Source organism: Myotis nattereri (assembly GCF_964212035.1).
Source record: "Myotis nattereri genome assembly, chromosome: 2".
In the NCBI taxonomy this organism is placed as follows: domain Eukaryota; kingdom Metazoa; phylum Chordata; class Mammalia; order Chiroptera; family Vespertilionidae; genus Myotis; species Myotis nattereri.
In genome coordinates, this window is record NC_138076.1 from 9,651,913 (window position 1) to 9,671,480 (window position 19,568).

At 45.3% G+C, this 19,568-nt stretch overlaps 1 protein-coding gene and 1 pseudogene across 2 annotated transcripts in view; one reads left to right on the forward strand and one right to left on the reverse strand.

Annotated features, from left to right (window-relative positions):
* The window catches only part of LOC308512628 (coagulation factor XI-like), a gene marked incomplete at both ends in the record, with an annotated part of 328,656 nt that overhangs the window by 197,934 nt on the left and 111,154 nt on the right, over positions 1 to 19,568 (forward strand).
* Positions 1 to 19,568, reverse strand: part of LOC308511482 (protein FAM149A-like) — a 39,349-nt pseudogene that overhangs the window by 10,380 nt on the left and 9,401 nt on the right. Inside the window, exons 5-8 of the transcript XR_013997337.1 lie at positions 11,368 to 11,493; positions 10,281 to 10,451; positions 9,323 to 9,513; positions 6,668 to 6,821 (exon numbers count right to left, since the gene is read on the reverse strand). The product of XR_013997337.1 is annotated as a protein FAM149A-like (transcript). The remainder of the gene's footprint in view (positions 1 to 6,667; positions 6,822 to 9,322; positions 9,514 to 10,280; positions 10,452 to 11,367; positions 11,494 to 19,568) is intronic.

Here is a 19,568-nt window from a genome sequence, read left to right on the forward strand (position 1 = left end):
TAGGAATTTTTCCCTGAAGTTAGGGAGGGAATAAAACCCCTCAACTAAGTGCCAGGCGGGTAATTAATCACTTTAACTATGAACAATCATGCTTAAGCTACATAATCTTTACTCCCTGGAATGGAGATAAGAAACGCCCTAACCTTTGTAATAGAGATTGACAGGATTAAAATCAACTGGTATAAATACAGATGTAATAAGACAGCAAGACACAGAACTTAGGAGACAGAAAGAAGACAGCACCTACACAGAACCTACAGACAGAAGAACTTCGCTGGAGAGAACATGGCAAAAGATCCTGGACTGAACCTGACTACAGAAATTGGCAAGAGAACCTGACTAGAACCTGGTGACTGAACCTGGCTGGAGAATCTGGAGAACCTGGCTGGAGAACCTAGCAAGAGAACATGGACACAGAACCTGGCTGGAGATCCAGAGCAGAACCTCTCTAGAGATCCAGACCAGAAGTTGGCTGGAGATCCTGGCTAGGCTGCTGATCAACTGAACACTGTCTCCTTGTCATTCCTTCTTCGCCGACTCCGTCTACGCCTTTGGGAACCCCTGGACCTGCTGGGGTTGGACCCCGGCATATGGCGCCCGAACAGGGACCCCTAGGTAAGCACCCCACACTCGGGACGGATAGGACTCCACCGTAGGAAGAGGGTGGATAGTCTTCCCCGACTCCGTCCACACCTTTGGGAACCCCTGGAACAGGATTCCCCTAGGTAAGCCCTCCACCCCCATTGAAAACCCCACACTCGGGACGGATAGGACTCCACCAGGGTACTGCAGACCCCCCTACAGAGGATAAGTAGGGTAAGAAGGTGGATAGTACAGAACTCAGATTGAGAAGATGTGCCATACTGAGTACAAAGAAAGAAGACTCTGTATTGATCTGTAGATTAAGAAGATGTGCCATACTGAGTCTAAAGAAATAAGACTCTGTATTGATCTTTTAACACATATGCTTGCTAGCAGAGGAATTAAGGTTACTCCCAGTCAGACAGAACGTTTTATACAAGAAATATGTCCATGCTTTTCTGAGGAAGGAAAGGTAAATGTAATGGCATGGGAGAAGGTAGGCCCAAGGAGCCTTATCCTTAACCCCACTGCAGCCTTTCCACCCTGGGAAAGTGCAGGATTGGCAAGCTCTCCCTGGGGTGATAGATCATGACTCAGGTAATAGCGGAAAGCGTCAATCCTACTCTTAAAATGGATACAAGAGAGCATTTGGGGTTTTTCTTTTTAATGCCTGCTTTTAAAAAATAAAAAAGGGGGAATTTGCCGGGAGCCGGTCCATCCTTGCTGTTTCAAGGGACCTGGCATATATAGCATACTGTTCTTAATAGGTTTGCTCCCCTTAGCGCTGTGTGTTTTAACCAAGGTCACCTCTCCGAGAAAGGTTGTTTCCCCAGGTAGGAATTTTTCCCTGAAGTCAGGGAGGGGATGCCTCTCCTAGAAAGGTTGTTTCCCCAGGTAGGAATTTTTCCCTGAAGTTAGGGAGGGAATAAAACCCCTCAACTAAGTGCCAGGCGGGTAATTAATCACTTTAACTATGAACAATCATGCTTAAGCTACATAATCTTTACTCCCTGGAATGGAGATAAGAAACGCCCTAACCTTTGTAATAGAGATTGACAGGATTAAAATCAACTGGTATAAATACAGATGTAATAAGACAGCAAGACACAGAACTTAGGAGACAGAAAGAAGACAGCACCTACACAGAACCTACAGACAGAAGAACTTCGCTGGAGAGAACATGGCAAAAGATCCTGGACTGAACCTGACTACAGAAATTGGCAAGAGAACCTGACTAGAACCTGGTGACTGAACCTGGCTGGAGAATCTGGAGAACCTGGCTGGAGAACCTAGCAAGAGAACATGGACACAGAACCTGGCTGGAGATCCAGAGCAGAACCTCTCTAGAGATCCAGACCAGAAGTTGGCTGGAGATCCTGGCTAGGCTGCTGATCAACTGAACACTGTCTCCTTGTCATTCCTTCTTCGCCGACTCCGTCTACGCCTTTGGGAACCCCTGGACCTGCTGGGGTTGGACCCCGGCATATGGCGCCCGAACAGGGACCCCTAGGTAAGCACCCCACACTCGGGACGGATAGGACTCCACCGTAGGAAGAGGGTGGATAGTCTTCCCCGACTCCGTCCACACCTTTGGGAACCCCTGGAACAGGATTCCCCTAGGTAAGCCCTCCACCCCCATTGAAAACCCCACACTCGGGACGGATAGGACTCCACCAGGGTACTGCAGACCCCCCTACAGAGGATAAGTAGGGTAAGAAGGTGGATAGTACAGAACTCAGATTGAGAAGATGTGCCATACTGAGTACAAAGAAAGAAGACTCTGTATTGATCTGTAGATTAAGAAGATGTGCCATACTGAGTCTAAAGAAATAAGACTCTGTATTGATCTTTTAACACATATGCTTGCTAGCAGAGGAATTAAGGTTACTCCCAGTCAGACAGAACGTTTTATACAAGAAATATGTCCATGCTTTTCTGAGGAAGGAAAGGTAAATGTAATGGCATGGGAGAAGGTAGGCCCAAGGAGCCTTATCCTTAACCCCACTGCAGCCTTTCCACCCTGGGAAAGTGCAGGATTGGCAAGCTCTCCCTGGGGTGATAGATCATGACTCAGGTAATAGCGGAAAGCGTCAATCCTACTCTTAAAATGGATACAAGAGAGCATTTGGGGTTTTTCTTTTTAATGCCTGCTTTTAAAAAATAAAAAAGGGGGAATTTGCCGGGAGCCGGTCCATCCTTGCTGTTTCAAGGGACCTGGCATATATAGCATACTGTTCTTAATAGGTTTGCTCCCCTTAGCGCTGTGTGTTTTAACCAAGGTCACCTCTCCGAGAAAGGTTGTTTCCCCAGGTAGGAATTTTTCCCTGAAGTCAGGGAGGGGATGCCTCTCCTAGAAAGGTTGTTTCCCCAGGTAGGAATTTTTCCCTGAAGTTAGGGAGGGAATAAAACCCCTCAACTAAGTGCCAGGCGGGTAATTAATCACTTTAACTATGAACAATCATGCTTAAGCTACATAATCTTTACTCCCTGGAATGGAGATAAGAAACGCCCTAACCTTTGTAATAGAGATTGACAGGATTAAAATCAACTGGTATAAATACAGATGTAATAAGACAGCAAGACACAGAACTTAGGAGACAGAAAGAAGACAGCACCTACACAGAACCTACAGACAGAAGAACTTCGCTGGAGAGAACATGGCAAAAGATCCTGGACTGAACCTGACTACAGAAATTGGCAAGAGAACCTGACTAGAACCTGGTGACTGAACCTGGCTGGAGAATCTGGAGAACCTGGCTGGAGAACCTAGCAAGAGAACATGGACACAGAACCTGGCTGGAGATCCAGAGCAGAACCTCTCTAGAGATCCAGACCAGAAGTTGGCTGGAGATCCTGGCTAGGCTGCTGATCAACTGAACACTGTCTCCTTGTCATTCCTTCTTCGCCGACTCCGTCTACGCCTTTGGGAACCCCTGGACCTGCTGGGGTTGGACCCCGGCATATGGCGCCCGAACAGGGACCCCTAGGTAAGCACCCCACACTCGGGACGGATAGGACTCCACCGTAGGAAGAGGGTGGATAGTCTTCCCCGACTCCGTCCACACCTTTGGGAACCCCTGGAACAGGATTCCCCTAGGTAAGCCCTCCACCCCCATTGAAAACCCCACACTCGGGACGGATAGGACTCCACCAGGGTACTGCAGACCCCCCTACAGAGGATAAGTAGGGTAAGAAGGTGGATAGTACAGAACTCAGATTGAGAAGATGTGCCATACTGAGTACAAAGAAAGAAGACTCTGTATTGATCTGTAGATTAAGAAGATGTGCCATACTGAGTCTAAAGAAATAAGACTCTGTATTGATCTTTTAACACATATGCTTGCTAGCAGAGGAATTAAGGTTACTCCCAGTCAGACAGAACGTTTTATACAAGAAATATGTCCATGCTTTTCTGAGGAAGGAAAGGTAAATGTAATGGCATGGGAGAAGGTAGGCCCAAGGAGCCTTATCCTTAACCCCACTGCAGCCTTTCCACCCTGGGAAAGTGCAGGATTGGCAAGCTCTCCCTGGGGTGATAGATCATGACTCAGGTAATAGCGGAAAGCGTCAATCCTACTCTTAAAATGGATACAAGAGAGCATTTGGGGTTTTTCTTTTTAATGCCTGCTTTTAAAAAATAAAAAAGGGGGAATTTGCCGGGAGCCGGTCCATCCTTGCTGTTTCAAGGGACCTGGCATATATAGCATACTGTTCTTAATAGGTTTGCTCCCCTTAGCGCTGTGTGTTTTAACCAAGGTCACCTCTCCGAGAAAGGTTGTTTCCCCAGGTAGGAATTTTTCCCTGAAGTCAGGGAGGGGATGCCTCTCCTAGAAAGGTTGTTTCCCCAGGTAGGAATTTTTCCCTGAAGTTAGGGAGGGAATAAAACCCCTCAACTAAGTGCCAGGCGGGTAATTAATCACTTTAACTATGAACAATCATGCTTAAGCTACATAATCTTTACTCCCTGGAATGGAGATAAGAAACGCCCTAACCTTTGTAATAGAGATTGACAGGATTAAAATCAATTGGTATAAATACAGATGTAATAAGACAGCAAGACACAGAACTTAGGAGACAGAAAGAAGACAGCACCTACACAGAACCTACAGACAGAAGAACTTCGCTGGAGAGAACATGGCAAAAGATCCTGGACTGAACCTGACTACAGAAATTGGCAAGAGAACCTGACTAGAACCTGGTGACTGAACCTGGCTGGAGAACCTGGACAGAACCTGGCTGGAGAACCTAGCGAGGGAACATGGCTACAGAACCTGGCTGGAGAATCTGGAGAACCTGGCTGGAGAACCTAGCAAGAGAACATGGACACAGAACCTGGCTGGAGATCCTAGCCAGAACTTCGCTGGAGATCCAGACCAGAACTTGGCAGGAGACCCTGACAAGAGAACCCGGCTATGATGATCAACTGAACGCTGTCTCTGTGTCATTCCTTCTTCGCCGACTCCGTCCACACCTTTGGGGACCCCTGGACCCGCTGGGGTTGGACCCCGGCACTCAACCTCTCAGTCACTCTACTACCTACTAGTTTGCCTCATCTTGTGTGTGTGCATGTGCGTGTGGCATGGCTGGACTCCCGCCAACTAAATTATATGTAGCTTGAGACCAGGAACCCTCTCAAACCCCTTTTCCCTGCTCCCCTCTACACAAGATGGGCTGTGAGACACATAAAATCCCAACTCCTTAGTACTACCAAAGGTCTCCCATGAATAAGCTTCGCTTTCCACTAGGTCTTTGAGTAAGAATGCAATTCAACAAAAATTTACTAAGACAGTTGCTAGGTGCTGTGTTAGTGACTGTCATATTGACACGATATTGCCCGCACCACAATCCCTTGGACAACATATTACTATCCTCATTCTACAGATCAGGAACCTAAAGTTTAGAAAAGTTCAATCAACACATCCAATATAATCCCTCTATAGGTCTCTTGAATCCAAATGCTCTGGTCTTTCCACAATGCCTCTGTGGGTCCCAGTATCCCATCCTCTAACCCAGTGGTTCTCAACCTTCTGGCCCTTTAAATACAGTTCCTCATGTTGTGACCCAACCATAAATTTATTTTCGTTGCTACTTCATAACTGTAATGTTGCTACTGTTATGAATCATACTGTAAATATCTGATATGCAGGATGGTCTTAGGCGACCCCTGTGAAAGGGTAGTTCAACCTCCAAAGGGGTCGCGACCAACAGGTTGAGAACCGCTGCTCTAACCGGAAGTCCAATCACTGTTCCCTAAACATGCCCCATCTTACCTTCCTCCATGCCTTTGATGGGCCTGAAATGACCCATGCAGACTTCCTACTCCTTTATTCTCCTAAAACACATTGCTTTTGCACATCATCTGCTGAATGTATTGCATCTGACTTTTTTCATACTTTTTGTTTTACTAGGTCAGGGACTATGCTTTCTTCATCTACATATCTCTTCAAAACACCTAATACAGTTCACTTCACACAAACTCAATAAATGTTGGATGAACCCAATGTATACTCACTGAGTGATTCTTTTATTACTTTGGTGGGAGGAGATGAGAACATTTGTAACCTGCAAATTGGCTAGAAATATTGGGGCAAACATTTTTTTCTCTTCAAAAATATGGAAACCATGCTACAGCTCAAAGCTGAGGGAATGTTTCAAATCTGAGTGTCCCCACTCTATTAAAGAATACAGTGATTCTATTAAACTCCATGAAATAAGTATTTTAAAAATTAGTCTTATTAACAAACAGACTGGATATCTTGATAATAAAGTTTAATAGAATAGTAATCTTTTTTTAACAAATGTATTTTATTGAATTTTTACAGAGAGGAAGGGAGAGGCATATAGATTTAGAAACATTGATGAGAGAGAAACATAAATCAGCTGCCTCCTGCACACCTCTTACTGGGGATATGCCCGCCACCAAGGTACATGCCTTTGACCGGAATTGAACCTGGGATTTTTCAGTCCGCTGGTCAACACTCTATCCACTGAGCTAAATCAGCTAGGCTAGAATAGTAATCTTGACAAACTGAAGCCAAAGGTATAAAAACTGAAGGAAAAAGAGAGACTAGGGGGAAAGCATTACCTGGGGGCATTAAGATCAGAAGCCAGGGATGTGCTTTGAGATGCAAAACTTCTGGACGGGGGAACACGCATTAGATCAGTGTTAATACGAGAAATGAGTCCCTGTGGAGATTTAGCTTCAGCGACTTTCAGTTTTTCTTTCTCTTTTCTTCTTCCTGTGTCAACAGATAATACAATATTATTAATAATGTTACCTAATATAGGTACTTAGAATTCACTGTTTACAGAAAATATCTGTTCTTGAGTTAGCATGAGTTTGCTATGGCCTTGGACCTTGCTATAGAGAGCAGAGACCCATGGTGCTATGGGCTGACATGATACTTCTCCACACATACATAATGAATGCCTATCATTTCAGTGTTAGGCAAAAAAGTAGAGATTATATACTGAAGCAAGAAAAATTCTCAGAATTTTATAATATCAGAACTAATCCCTTTGTTTAGAAAAATAATATTTAAATTGATTATTACTCTACTAGAGTCCCGGTGCATGAAAATTCATGCACTGGAGGGGGGCTCCCTCAGCCCAGCCTGCCCCCTCTCACAGTCCGGGAGCCCTCAGGGGTGGGAGGCGACCTGGCGATCAGGGGAAGGCGACACTCCCATCACATCTCTGCTGCTGCCACTGCCAGCAGCGCAAGCCTCGGCTGGCCCTGGTTACCTGAACCTCAGGCAGCCCTGGGTGGCTGGGTAGCCAACAGCTGAGGCTTGCCTGCGCCTCGGGCCTGCCCTGGGTGGCTGGGAGGCTGAGGGGACTGGGGGACTCTGGAGGCAGGCGCCCCGGCAGGGCTGAGGGGACTGGGCACTGCCATCTTGTGGCTGTGGGCGCCACCATTTTTGAGGGTGTGGCAGTCAATTAGCATATTCCCTCCTATTGCCTGTGGGTGCCACCATCTTTGAGGGCGGGGTAGTTAATTAGCATATTCCCTCCTTATTGGCCATGGGCACTGCCATCTTTGAGGGCTTGGCAGTCAATTAGCATATTCCCTCCTTATTGGCTGTGGGCATCACCATCTTTGAGGGTGGGACAGTCAATTAGCATATTCCCTCCTATTGCCTGTGGGTGCCACCATCTTTGAGGGCGTGGCAGTCAATTAGCATATTCCCTCCTTATTGGCTGTTGGCGCCACTATCTTTGTGATGGCGTGAGGGTCAATTAGCATATTCCCTCTTTATTAGATAGGATTATATAAATTGATCACATAGCACCATGCACCACTAACATTTCTATGACTAGAGGCCTGTTGCAAGAAATTTGTGCACTGGATGGGGGGTGGGTCCCTCAGCCTGGGCTGCACCCTCTCGCAATCCAGGACCCCTCAGGGGATGTCTGACTGCCAGTTTAGGCCCGATCCCTGCTGGCCTAAACTGGCAGTCAGACATCTCTCTCAAAATCCAGGATTGCTGGCACCCAATCGCTTACCTGCCTGCCTCCCTGATTGCCTCTAACTGCTCACCTGCCTGCCTGATCAACCCTAACCACTCTTCCTGCCCACCTGATCGCCCCTAACTGTTCTGCCTGCCTGATTGCCCCTAACCTCCTCTGCCTCAGCCCCCGCTGGCACAGCTTAGTCCAGAAGGACGTCTGGAATGACGTCCGGAAGGTCATTTGGCTGTACATCTAATTAACATATTATGCTTTTTTATTATTATAGATTTGCTTCTGCTCAGTTTCAACTAATTTAGAAAACATTTTATAAAGTTAAATGAAATGATTATTAAATAATCTATGTTTACATTTTACTTTACAAATAACATCATAAACAATAAAAAGCTAATATCCCATTATTAGAGATTAGTTAGGTAAGGATTTTTTTTTTTTTCCATAATACATTTTTAAAAATATGACCTCTAGCTTCTTTCTTGTATATTTCTGTGTGGTTTTTTTCCCCTAGAGTATATGTACAGACAGTCCTCATGTTATGTCGGACTCGATGTACATCATTTCGTGGATAAGTCACCATCTCTCATTTATTTATTAAAAAAAAAAGTTCCATCATTTCGACATATGTACATATGTGCTTTAATTTTTTTTTTTATTTACCACAAGTAAAGGTCAGGAATTGTTATCTTTCTTTTAAATTTTTTTACTGTTTCACTTCATTACTGCTGTGTATGTGCTCCATGTGAGCGACACAGGTGCTTGTGTAGGTGGTTCTGACTTACATAATAGCGTTATATCATGCAGTAGGAATGGATCTCCAACATAACCAGAGGACCTACTGTACTAGTATAGCATTTTTACAACTCAAAAAGGATAATGTCCTTTTTGAAGTGATTAAAGATCACTTGTGAATGAAGGCAGAAAATGCCTCTCCCTCTCACCCCAATCATGCCCTACGTACGGCCAGGCTGGGTGGGGCACGGCACTGACAAAGAAGGCCTCTTTTTCTTTCTTTTTTCTTTCATATATTTTTATTGATTTCAAAGAGGAAGGGAGAGGAAGAGAGATAGAAAAATCAATGATGGAAGAGAATCATTGATCAGCTGCCTCCTGCATGCCCCCTACTGGGGATCGAGCCTGCAACCCAGGCATGTGCCCTTGACCAGAATCAACCCTTCAGTCGGCAGGCTGACACGCTATCCACTGAGCCAAACCATCTAGGGCACAGGTCTTTGTCTTTGTTTTTATTAGGTCAAGTTCACCAAATAAGTACCTGTGAGTGTAACTTCTCAGTTTTTTCTAATCAGCTCTTCCAGTATGTCTACCACATTTGTCCAGATGTGATCAAACACTTCTGCGGCCACAGCGTCTTTGATACAGTCATGAGGGGAAATGGGAGGAAGTCCGTGCTTGTGCCGCATCCCAAAGTGGTGAGCTGATTTCTGTTCAAGGTGTTCATCATCACTAAGGACAGAACCCATCCTAATTACTAAAAGAATCAAGGGTTAAAGGTAAATAATGCTACCTATCTACTTAACACGCATTCATCAATGTGTATTATACACATATAAATAAACATCACACTCTTTTTTAAAACAGTGCATTATTTTTTAATGTACCAATTTTCCATCACATTTTAGTATATAATATGTGTAGCTTTTGTTTAAGAACCAAATATGCATTTAGTGCTGAAACTGGACCTTTGCCCTCTGTACAGCCAGGTATAGGATACCAGGAGCTCCTGGGCACCAAGCCATGTTCACCATTATGCTAAACACAACTCTTGTTTTCTATCTGTACCATATTGTCAAAAACAGCCTGGCTGGCATGGCTCAGTGGTTGAGCGTCTACTTGTGAACCTGGAGGTCACGGTTCAACTCCTGGTCAGGGCACATGCCTGGGTTGCAGGCTCGATCCCCAGAGTAGGGCACGCAGGAGGCAGCCAATCAATGATTCTCTCCCATCAGTGCTGTTTCTCTCTCTCTCCCTTTCCCTTCTTCTCTGAAATCAATAAAAATGTATTTTAAAAAAGACAAGAAAGGGAAGCAGTCTTCTAGCATAGACATTTCCCGCCAGAAACCTGAAAGCTTTTGAGAGCACAATACTCTCCAAAGAATGGAAAATCTTTTGGAATGTAAAATATACACTAAATGAGCATGTAATCAAACTAAATACCAAATAAATTAATATGATGAAACCATTAAGTCAGTGCCAAATAAAATTCTACTCACTCTTCTTTTCTGTCGAAAGCGAAATATTCTTCGATTTTTCCATCCACATCATAGATCTCTTCCTGCAGGGATGAACATGCTGCTATGTCAGCTACTTCTGTGCAGTCAGGACCTGTCAGGGCTGGGGCTGCAAGTGCTGCTGGGAGTACTTGAGAGCCGGAGATGCACAGCCTACAGGGAAAGCAGATTCTCCATGGGAGCTTGTAGAGCGTCAAGAATACAATGTGTGCACGATCATTGTAGGTCTTTAAATGATCCAGAAATCACAGAGTCCCAAATGCAAAAGTCACTAAATATTACATTTAACAAAAGTCATATTCTTAGAAGCAACATTTTCACACGGGCATTATCAAACATTGTAAGGGCTTCTTGGAAGTCTACATTATTCTATGAATTTGCATCCTCTTTGCTACAATGAAAGGATGTCATGGCACCGTCCCAAGTATATGTGACGGTATGGAGGCATTCATTGAAATCTGTTAGTGCCCAAAAGCAAATGGCTGGAGTTTTAGTCCTTCTGCTGCTACGGCCTTGGGGCTTAGGGTCCAATAGTTTTGATTTTGTATCTAGCTCACCTTTCAGAAATTCTTTGAAACGAAGATTGAAAAGGTATCTCCCTTGACCAGCCGGTGTGGCTGAGTGGTTGAGCATTAACCTATGAACTAAGAGGTCACAGTTCGATTCCCGGTCAGGGCACATGTCCAAGTTGTGGGCTCAGTCTCCAATGTGGGCTGAGCAGGAAGCAGCTGATCAATGACACTCTCGTCACAGATGTTTCTATGTCTCTCTCCCTCTCCATTCCTCTCTGAAATCAATAAAAATATATTTTAACTCCCTTGATATCGGTATTACACACACACACATTATCATCATCATCATATCATCATCATCATCATCATCATCATATCATCATCATCATCATCTGGAATCAGAAGCATCTTATAAAAATAATGCTCTGTAGCTGCCCTTCAGTGAAATTTAAACATATAAAGTGGTGGAGCCGAGGCTCACGGCTGGGACAGACATGAAAAAGTGTAATTAAAATGCCATTAAAACTACCTTTTGGAACCAGTTTGTAGGAACATACTGCCTGATGTGGCTGCTGTGTTCATGAACGTCTGGGGAGGATTCGTGACCTGCAGAGCGAGGCTCGCTGCCCTGGAAGTGGCGGACCCCTTCACCGGTTGGCAGGATGATCTGTCTTCCTAATACTCTGCAAGGTTTAAAAAAAGAGAAAACTATTCATATTTTTATTGGAAAAGGTAAAATGTTTTGTAACTTTAAAAGTCATGTAAAATACTATTTTAAGGAACATACTGGCACATTGGAAGTATCCTGGCATCACAGAAAACCACAGGCTTTCAGGGAGAGGCAAGACTGTTCTTGCCACTGACAGACTTGAGGCCAAGTTCTCAGGCGTCTAAGCCACTGACTCAATATGTTTGATTGTCTAGGCAAGATAGAATGATAACAGTCACCTGGAGATAAAGTCTATCAGATCCTTACATCTAGGGCACTGGTTTTAAACAGTTTTCGTCTCCTGGCACACGTAAACTAATTACTAAAATTCTGCGGCACATCAAGAAATATATATATATATATTTTGCCACATGAATTTTTAAAACATGTCATACCTGCCTGTTTAGTCAGGGGACACTGACTTCTTTTCCCTTAGATTGTCAAATTAAAAAATGACAATAGCCAGCACAACAATAGCAATCGGTAGTGAATGATTCAAAATTACACTTATTTTTATTGTCATATCAGCAAAAAATATATTTTTGGTGTGCCGCAGAATTTTAGTAATTAGTTCACATGTGCCATGAGATGGAAAAGTGCCGGAAGCTAATTCCAGCATGTCATGAATGCAAGAGTTTCATCAAAACGTTGATGGAACTTGGGGATTCAGCAAGGGCTGAATCACATGTGTTATTGCCTGTTAGAAATGTCTAAGGGCATTTCCCCAAACCTGAAAAGGATGCATAAATGATTGCTTGCTGCCAGACAGCTGAGGGCATTTCAATCTACATGTTATTGCCTCCTACTGGCCAAACACCAGAACAGCCGAAAGCAGTTCCTCCAATCTGACCATGGATTCTGTATACCAAACCTTACCCTTTGATGTGTATTACCTACCTTGCCTTAGGACAAATTGTGTTAATAAAAAGCAAGGGGTCCGGAGATTCAGGAGAACTTAGTTCCTTTAGCTAAGTTTTCTCTGGCTCCCCAAAATGCCTTCCAAAATTATGTTTCGTCTCTGGACTCTTGATTAATTTATGCCACAGCCCTTCTCCAGATTCCTGAACCCTTCTAGATGCTGGAGTAAGACCCCCAGCAGAAAAGATTGAAAACACTGATTGAGGGTAATGCAAGCACACAGAGGTTCTCTATAAATGTTAACTGAGATCTACGTAATGAATAGGAATCTATGAATATGTAGACTTGGCTTATGTTCCTTACAATCGTTTCTTCTTCTACCCTCCCCTCCTTTCCATTTTTTATCTTAACTGCGTGAGTTAACAGTGACAGGGGCAGGTCTGAGTTCCTGACCTATTGGCAGGCTCCCCAGGCCTAGAAAAGTCAGCGCCCACAAGTAATAGCTAAGGGACCGACCGATTGCGTTCTCTGAGGCGGAGGCTTATAGAGGACTAAAAAGAAAAGATAAAAACCCACCTAGTCAAGAATTTTTTAAAGGTACCTAGTGGACATCACCAGATGATCTGCTGATATCTGTATGAATATTCTCATTTACCTCCCCGGGCACAATACAGAGGACCTTTGGATAACCTATATGCATTTCCCCCTAAGTAGTTTGGCTGAGTAGTTGAAAGAAGAAAAACTTCCCTTTATATCCAATCTAGAGTCTCCATCTTTGCTATAAAAAAAAGTGATCCCTCCTACATAAGGAATCTTGGTGCAATGGTAAGGTTCATCTATCTATTCATTCAGCAAATAATTACTTTGTCCCTCTTCCACCCCCAAGCTGTGCCCTACTTTCAGTACTGAGGACACACACGTGCTGCTCACATGCTAGTTTACACGGAGATAAAGGGTGATCTGCCATTCTTGCATTTGTTCTGAGGATGAGCTAACCGCTTCTCAGAAATTTTGTCAAACTCCTAAAACAGAAATGCACATTTAGTTGCATAACTAAAAGTTGTAGACATAACGGCTTCGTAATCCATGATGCTAACATATTTAAAGCACCCATTATGACAAGGTAGAAATAAGTGGATTTTGTGGTCAGACACACCAGTGCTGCAATTTTTACCCTTCTGATAAATTGCATCCCACTCTGACCCACAGTTTCTGTAACCATTAAGTAGAGATAATCTGCTACATGAGTTATGAGACATATTTCAGATCTTTATATAGATATAGTGATAGGTATAGGTAATAGGTATACATACTGACACAGATGTTAATATAGATACTTACACACACACACACACACACACACTCACACACACACATATATTTGGACAGTGTGAAGCCATGACTCTGATATATATATATATATATATATATATATATATATACACACACACACACTAGAGGCCCAGTGCATGAATTTGTGCCTCAGCCTGGCCTGAGCCCTCTCTCAATCTGGGACCTCTCAGGGGATATCAGACTGCCGGTTTCAGCATGATCCCCACAGGAACCTGTTGGGGGCCAGATGTAAGCTGGCAAGATCCTTGCACACGTAGGTGCTAGCAAGGCTGGGACCCTTACCCACACAGTTTTCCCAGACTTGTTTGGATGGCGATTATCAGTAGAATGAGAGCAACCTTTGTAGAATGAGAACAGCCTTTCATAGCTTACCAAGAAGTCTGTAACTATTTACGGAGATATGCTGTACTGAGAACTTGTCCTTCTGCTGTGTCTCTCCCTTAGAGATTAAGAGGAACAAAGAGTATATTCCTCTTGACAGACCTCCTATTCAGTGCGTTATGTATAAATAGGATTGTGTGGCTAATAAAGTTACTTCAGTTCTTCGAGAGCTGGAGTCCTCCTGACCCCACTTTCTTGTCTTTCTTTCTTTTCTCAATTCCCACCTCCCTGCCTAGTCTGGCTCAAACTTGTCAGGCTGGCCCTGACAGAACCCGAGGGATACAGCAGTACATGAAGCAGCAGGCAGGCAGGGAGGAGTCTGAGCCCGGGGTGGGTGCTGTGCCTCTCCCACTCACCCTGGCTCCGCTGCATCTGCCGCTGTATCTGCTTGGTAGCTCTGCCGTAGAGGCGGGAGAGGCTCCAGCCACTGCAGCTGCACTCACCAGCCATGAGCGGGGCATCTGTCACCCATCAGCTGAGCGGCACTCCCGCTGTGGGAGCGCACTTACCAGCAGGGGGCAGTTCCTGCATTGAGCATCTGCCTTCTGATGGTCAGTGTGTGTCATAGCAACCAGTTAAATGGTCGACTGGTCAAACGGTCAACCAGTCATTTATACACACACACACACACACACACACACACACGAATAAATATGCAGACATATGTCTCTCATATGGTGGGGTGAGACCACATCTAAGCACATCTGCAAAGTTCAAAGTATTTCTTTCTGAGAGAAACTAAGATGGCGGCATAGATAAACACCGGGAAATAGTCGCCTCCCACAACAATTGAAAATTATCCCAAAGGACGGAGCAAACATCGTCCAGAACATCAGGAAGGCTGGCTGAGTGTAATTTCTACAACTAGAAGAAAAGAAAAGCACGCTGAGAGCCAGAGGAGCTGCGGAGGCTGAGTGCAGAGGTACGGCGGCGGCTCGCGCGCGCGGAAAGGGGGTGGCACCTGAGGACGCGGCTGTCTTTTTGAATCACAAGCTCCCAACTGCTCTGATCTCCGGTTCCGGGAAGTCTCTGGGGACCCAGGACTCATACGGGGAGAGGCTGGTCTGTCAGGCGGCAGCGGGCGAACTTAAGGGCCGCTTTCCCTCAGAGGTGCTTGCAGCCGTTACCGGGACACTGAGACGCGCGACTCCGGGCGCGGAGAATCAGCCATAGCTTCTTTCTCCGCCCTTTGACTCCCTGAGACCCCGCCCCACCCAGGCTGCGGGCGCGGAGAATCACCATAGCCGCTTTCTCCGCCTTTTGACTCCCTGAGACCCCGCCCCACCCAGGCTGCAGCAGAGGCTTTTGCATGTGAATGTACCTAACTACAGCCCAGCCAAGCAGACCCAGAACTTCCAAGAGAAGGCCCAAAGCCCCGCAGTGGCTTGCATTGCTTCACAGCTGAGCCTCTTCGTGGCCCCGGCTGTGAGGCCTCAGGCAGGGGCTGAATTAGCACCTCCTTAGATCCAGGAGCCACTGTACCCAGTGGTCAGAGGGGGACCATTCTCCCACTTCAGACACAGCTGCTTCCCACAGCCAATTGGCCTGGAGGTCAATTCCTCCCAGTGATCCTACATCAACCAAGGCACCAAGAGTGCACCAAGAGTGTCCACCCCAGGTAACTGGGGAGGCTGAGCCACTGGGCCCTACAGGACACCTGGCGCGCAGGGCCACTCTATCAACACAGGGAAGCAGCCAAAATGCGGAGACAAAGAAACAGGTCACAATTGGCAGAAACGGAGGAGGGCAGACGACTGGATATAGAGTTCAAGGCCACGTTTATAAGGTTTGTCAAGAATTTTATGGAAACCGCCGATAAATTTAATGAATCCCTCAAGGAGTATAGTGAGACCATGGAGGACATGAAAAAGGACCAACTAGAAATTAAGCATACACTGACTGAAATAAAGAATAATTTACAGAGATCCAACAGCAGACAAGAGGATCCCAAGAATCAAGTCAAAGATTTGAAATACAAAGAAACAAAAAATACCCAACCGAAAAAGAAAAAAGAAAAGAGATTCAAAAAATATGAAGATAGTGTAAGGAACCTCTGGGACAACTTCAAGCGTACCAACATCAGAATTATAGGGGTGCCAGAAGATGAGAGAGACCAAGATATTGAAAACCTTTTTGAAGAAATAATGAGAGAAAACTTCCCCCACCTGGTGAAAGAAATGGACCTACAAGTCCAGGAAGCGCAGAGAACCCCAAACAAAAGGAATCCAAAGAGGACCACACCAAGACACATCATAATTAAAATGCCAAGAGCAAAAGATAAAGAGAGAATCTTAAAAGCAGCAAGAGAAAGACAGTCAGTTACCTACAAGGGAGTACCCATCCGACTATCAGCTGATTTCTCAACAGAAACCATGCAGGCCAGAAGAGAGTGGCAAGAAATATTCAAAGAGATGAATAGCAAGAACCTGCAACCAAGATTACTTTATCCAGCAAAGCTATCATTCAGAATGGAAGGTCAGATAAAGAGCTTCACGGATAAGAAAAAGCTAAAGGAGTTCATCACCACCAAACCAGCATTATATGAAATGCTGAAAGGTATTCTTTAAGAAGAGGAAGAAGAAAAAGGAACTCTTACCATTTGCCACAGCATCGATGGAACTGGAGAGCGGATAAATACCACAAGATCTCACTTATTTGTGGAATATAATGAACAACATAAACTGATGAACAAGGACTGATCCAGAGATGGAGAGGCTTTGATTGGACTGTCGGGCCTTGGAGGGAAGGTAGGGGAGGGTGGGGGCAAGGGGGAAGGATCAACCAAAGGACTTATATGCAAGAATATAGGCCTAACCAATGGATACGGACAACGGGGGGGTGAGGGGATGAGCGGGGGGGGGGGGGGTAGAGGGTACACATATGTAATATCTTAATCAATAAAAAAATTAAAAAAAAATTAAAAAAAAAGTATTTCTTTCTCTGATGATATCACTGAAAAGGAAAGTGGCTTTTATAGAAAAGGCCATTCACATTCTTTCAACCAATGAAAAAAAACCCTGAGGTGGGATTATCAGGGTGAGGCCAGAGTATTAATTTTTCCTGCTTGACCTAAAGAGGTTCTTGGGCTGTGGCTACAGTGAAATGTGGATAAGAAAACTTTCAGCCTTTCTGCGTGTTCTCCACGGTTGGGAGGCAACAGTCCTAAAGCCCTCAGGTCCAAGGAGGAGAATGTGAACTTTACCAGAATTAGGAGAACCAACACTGACCAGGCAGCCTCCAGAGCAAACGCCTGGTTATCTTTTCTTCCAGGGATGTGTGCACCTGAAATCTAATCCACAGCTCAGGGCAACAAAGTGCATATTCAGTCTGACATACCTGATCCAAATGGTTTACTCAGGTTGATTTTCATAGAATGCTAGTCAATATTTTCTGCTGCTTCTTCCCTCCAATTGATAATAAACTAGAATCCCAGGTTGCAAGGGAGTTGAATGCTCTTTTAAAATGCAAACAAGGAGAAAATCAATAATAACATATGCCTCTTAGGAGGGAATTGCCTGGGTACAGCCTGGGGGAGGGCTTACTTTCCATTTTCTCTCAATTGCATTTGGCTGCTTTTGCAAATATTCTCCATCAAAAAGTAAATAAAAGTGTTTAAAAGCAACTGTAGGTTCTGGAGTAATGTGCATTCTATAAATGGAAGCCATAAGGGTCTCTCTGGATAATTACATGAAAATACAGAATTTGGACAGTGTGAAGCCATGACTCACAGCCTTCTTCCCACTTGTACACTCATGAGCAGAGTGCGAGTGGGGGTGGCAGGGAGTGGGCGTGAGGTGGGGCTGCTTATCAGAAGTGAGAGCACATCTCTGAAGAGGTCCTGAGTGACTCAGAGCTGACTCCCTCCCAGCGTCCCCTCCCACACTTTGCAAATCGCTGCTGTAAGACGGTAGGAGGAAGAGGGGCAAGTGGAGAACTGCTTTTAAAGAGAGCAAAGAAAAACAGAAAACAAGAAAGTGCAGGAGATAGAACACCCACGGGCTACAGTGGAGGCTCCCAGTCACCAGGGCTTCACAAAAGGCCTTGTCCGGGATGCTCAGGGGCACTTGAGGGGCTACAGGGGCAGGAGGCTGTGCAATCAGCAGAGCACCCAACAGAGCTGTGACTAAAAGCTTGCCTGGCTCCAAACCCCACCCCCAAAATGACAAAGAGAATGTCAAAGGTAACAGTTTCCACAACACTTAGAAGGTGAAAGTAAAACATCTGCTTAGAAATCCTCTAACCAGGGCGATTTTTTTTTTTAATTTTTACTTCACCCAAATTTTCCACTTGAGTTCCTTCTGTTAGCATCTGTCCTGAATTTCCAGCCATAGATACTATATAATAAAGAGGTAATATGCAAATTAAACCTCACACCCTCACAAGATGGCTGCCTATGACCAGCCCGGTAGGGGGGTTACTGAGGGACAACCAAGTGATTGAACAGCAGCTTGCTTGGGGTGACCAGGTCAGCAGGGGGGTTAATGAGAGACGTCCAAACGACAGAGCACCAGGCTGTGTGGGGTGCAGGTTAGGGGGCAGGGGGGCGTTAGTGAGGAACGACCAAACGGCTGAACAAGCAGGCAGCATGAGGCGACCAGGCCGGCAGGGGGGTTAGTGAAGGACAACCAAACAACTGAACAGCAGGCTGCGTGGGGCAACCAGGCCATCAGGGGTGTTAGTGAGGGATGACCAAACAACTGAACTAGCAGGCTGCATGAGGTGACCAGGCCAGCAGGGGGAGGCAGTTTGGGGTGACCAGGCCAGCAGTGGGGCATTAAGAGGTGACGGGAGAGGGGGGCAGTTAGGGGCGACCAGGCTAGTGGAGGGGTGCATTTGGGGGTGACCAGGTCACCGGGGGGGGCAGTAAGGGGTGACCAGTCCAGCATGGGGGTCAGTTAGGAGCAACCAGGCCGGCAGGGAGGGGGCAGTTGGCGGAAACATGGCTGGCAGCGAGGGGCAGTTAGGGGTGACCAGGGAGGCAGGCAGGTGAGGGATTAGGAGCCAGGATTGGCTCCAGGATTGTGAGAGGGATGTGTGGCTGAAACCAGCCATCGAACATCCCCCGAGGGGTCCCTATTGGAGAGGGTATAGGCTGGCCTGAGCGGAACCCCCCTCCTGTGCATGAATTTTGTGCACCAGGCCTCTAGTCTCATATAAAAAATTAAATGTAACACACCGAGAGGGAGGGGAAGGAAGTAGAAAAAACAAAACTATTAATAGCCGAGACTTTGAGTTATGGGAATATAAGTTATTTTTGTTTTTCCTTATATTTTCTGTATTTTTAAGATTTTACGTGTGACATAGAAATGATTTTATATGTATGGCTATGTATGTGTATAATAGGTAATGCTTTTAATATTGGTAAAAAGATATTTTTAAAAATAAGAAAGCAGCCTAGCCGGTTTGGCTCACTGGATAGAGCGTTGGCCTTCAGACTAAAGGCTCCTGGGTTTGATT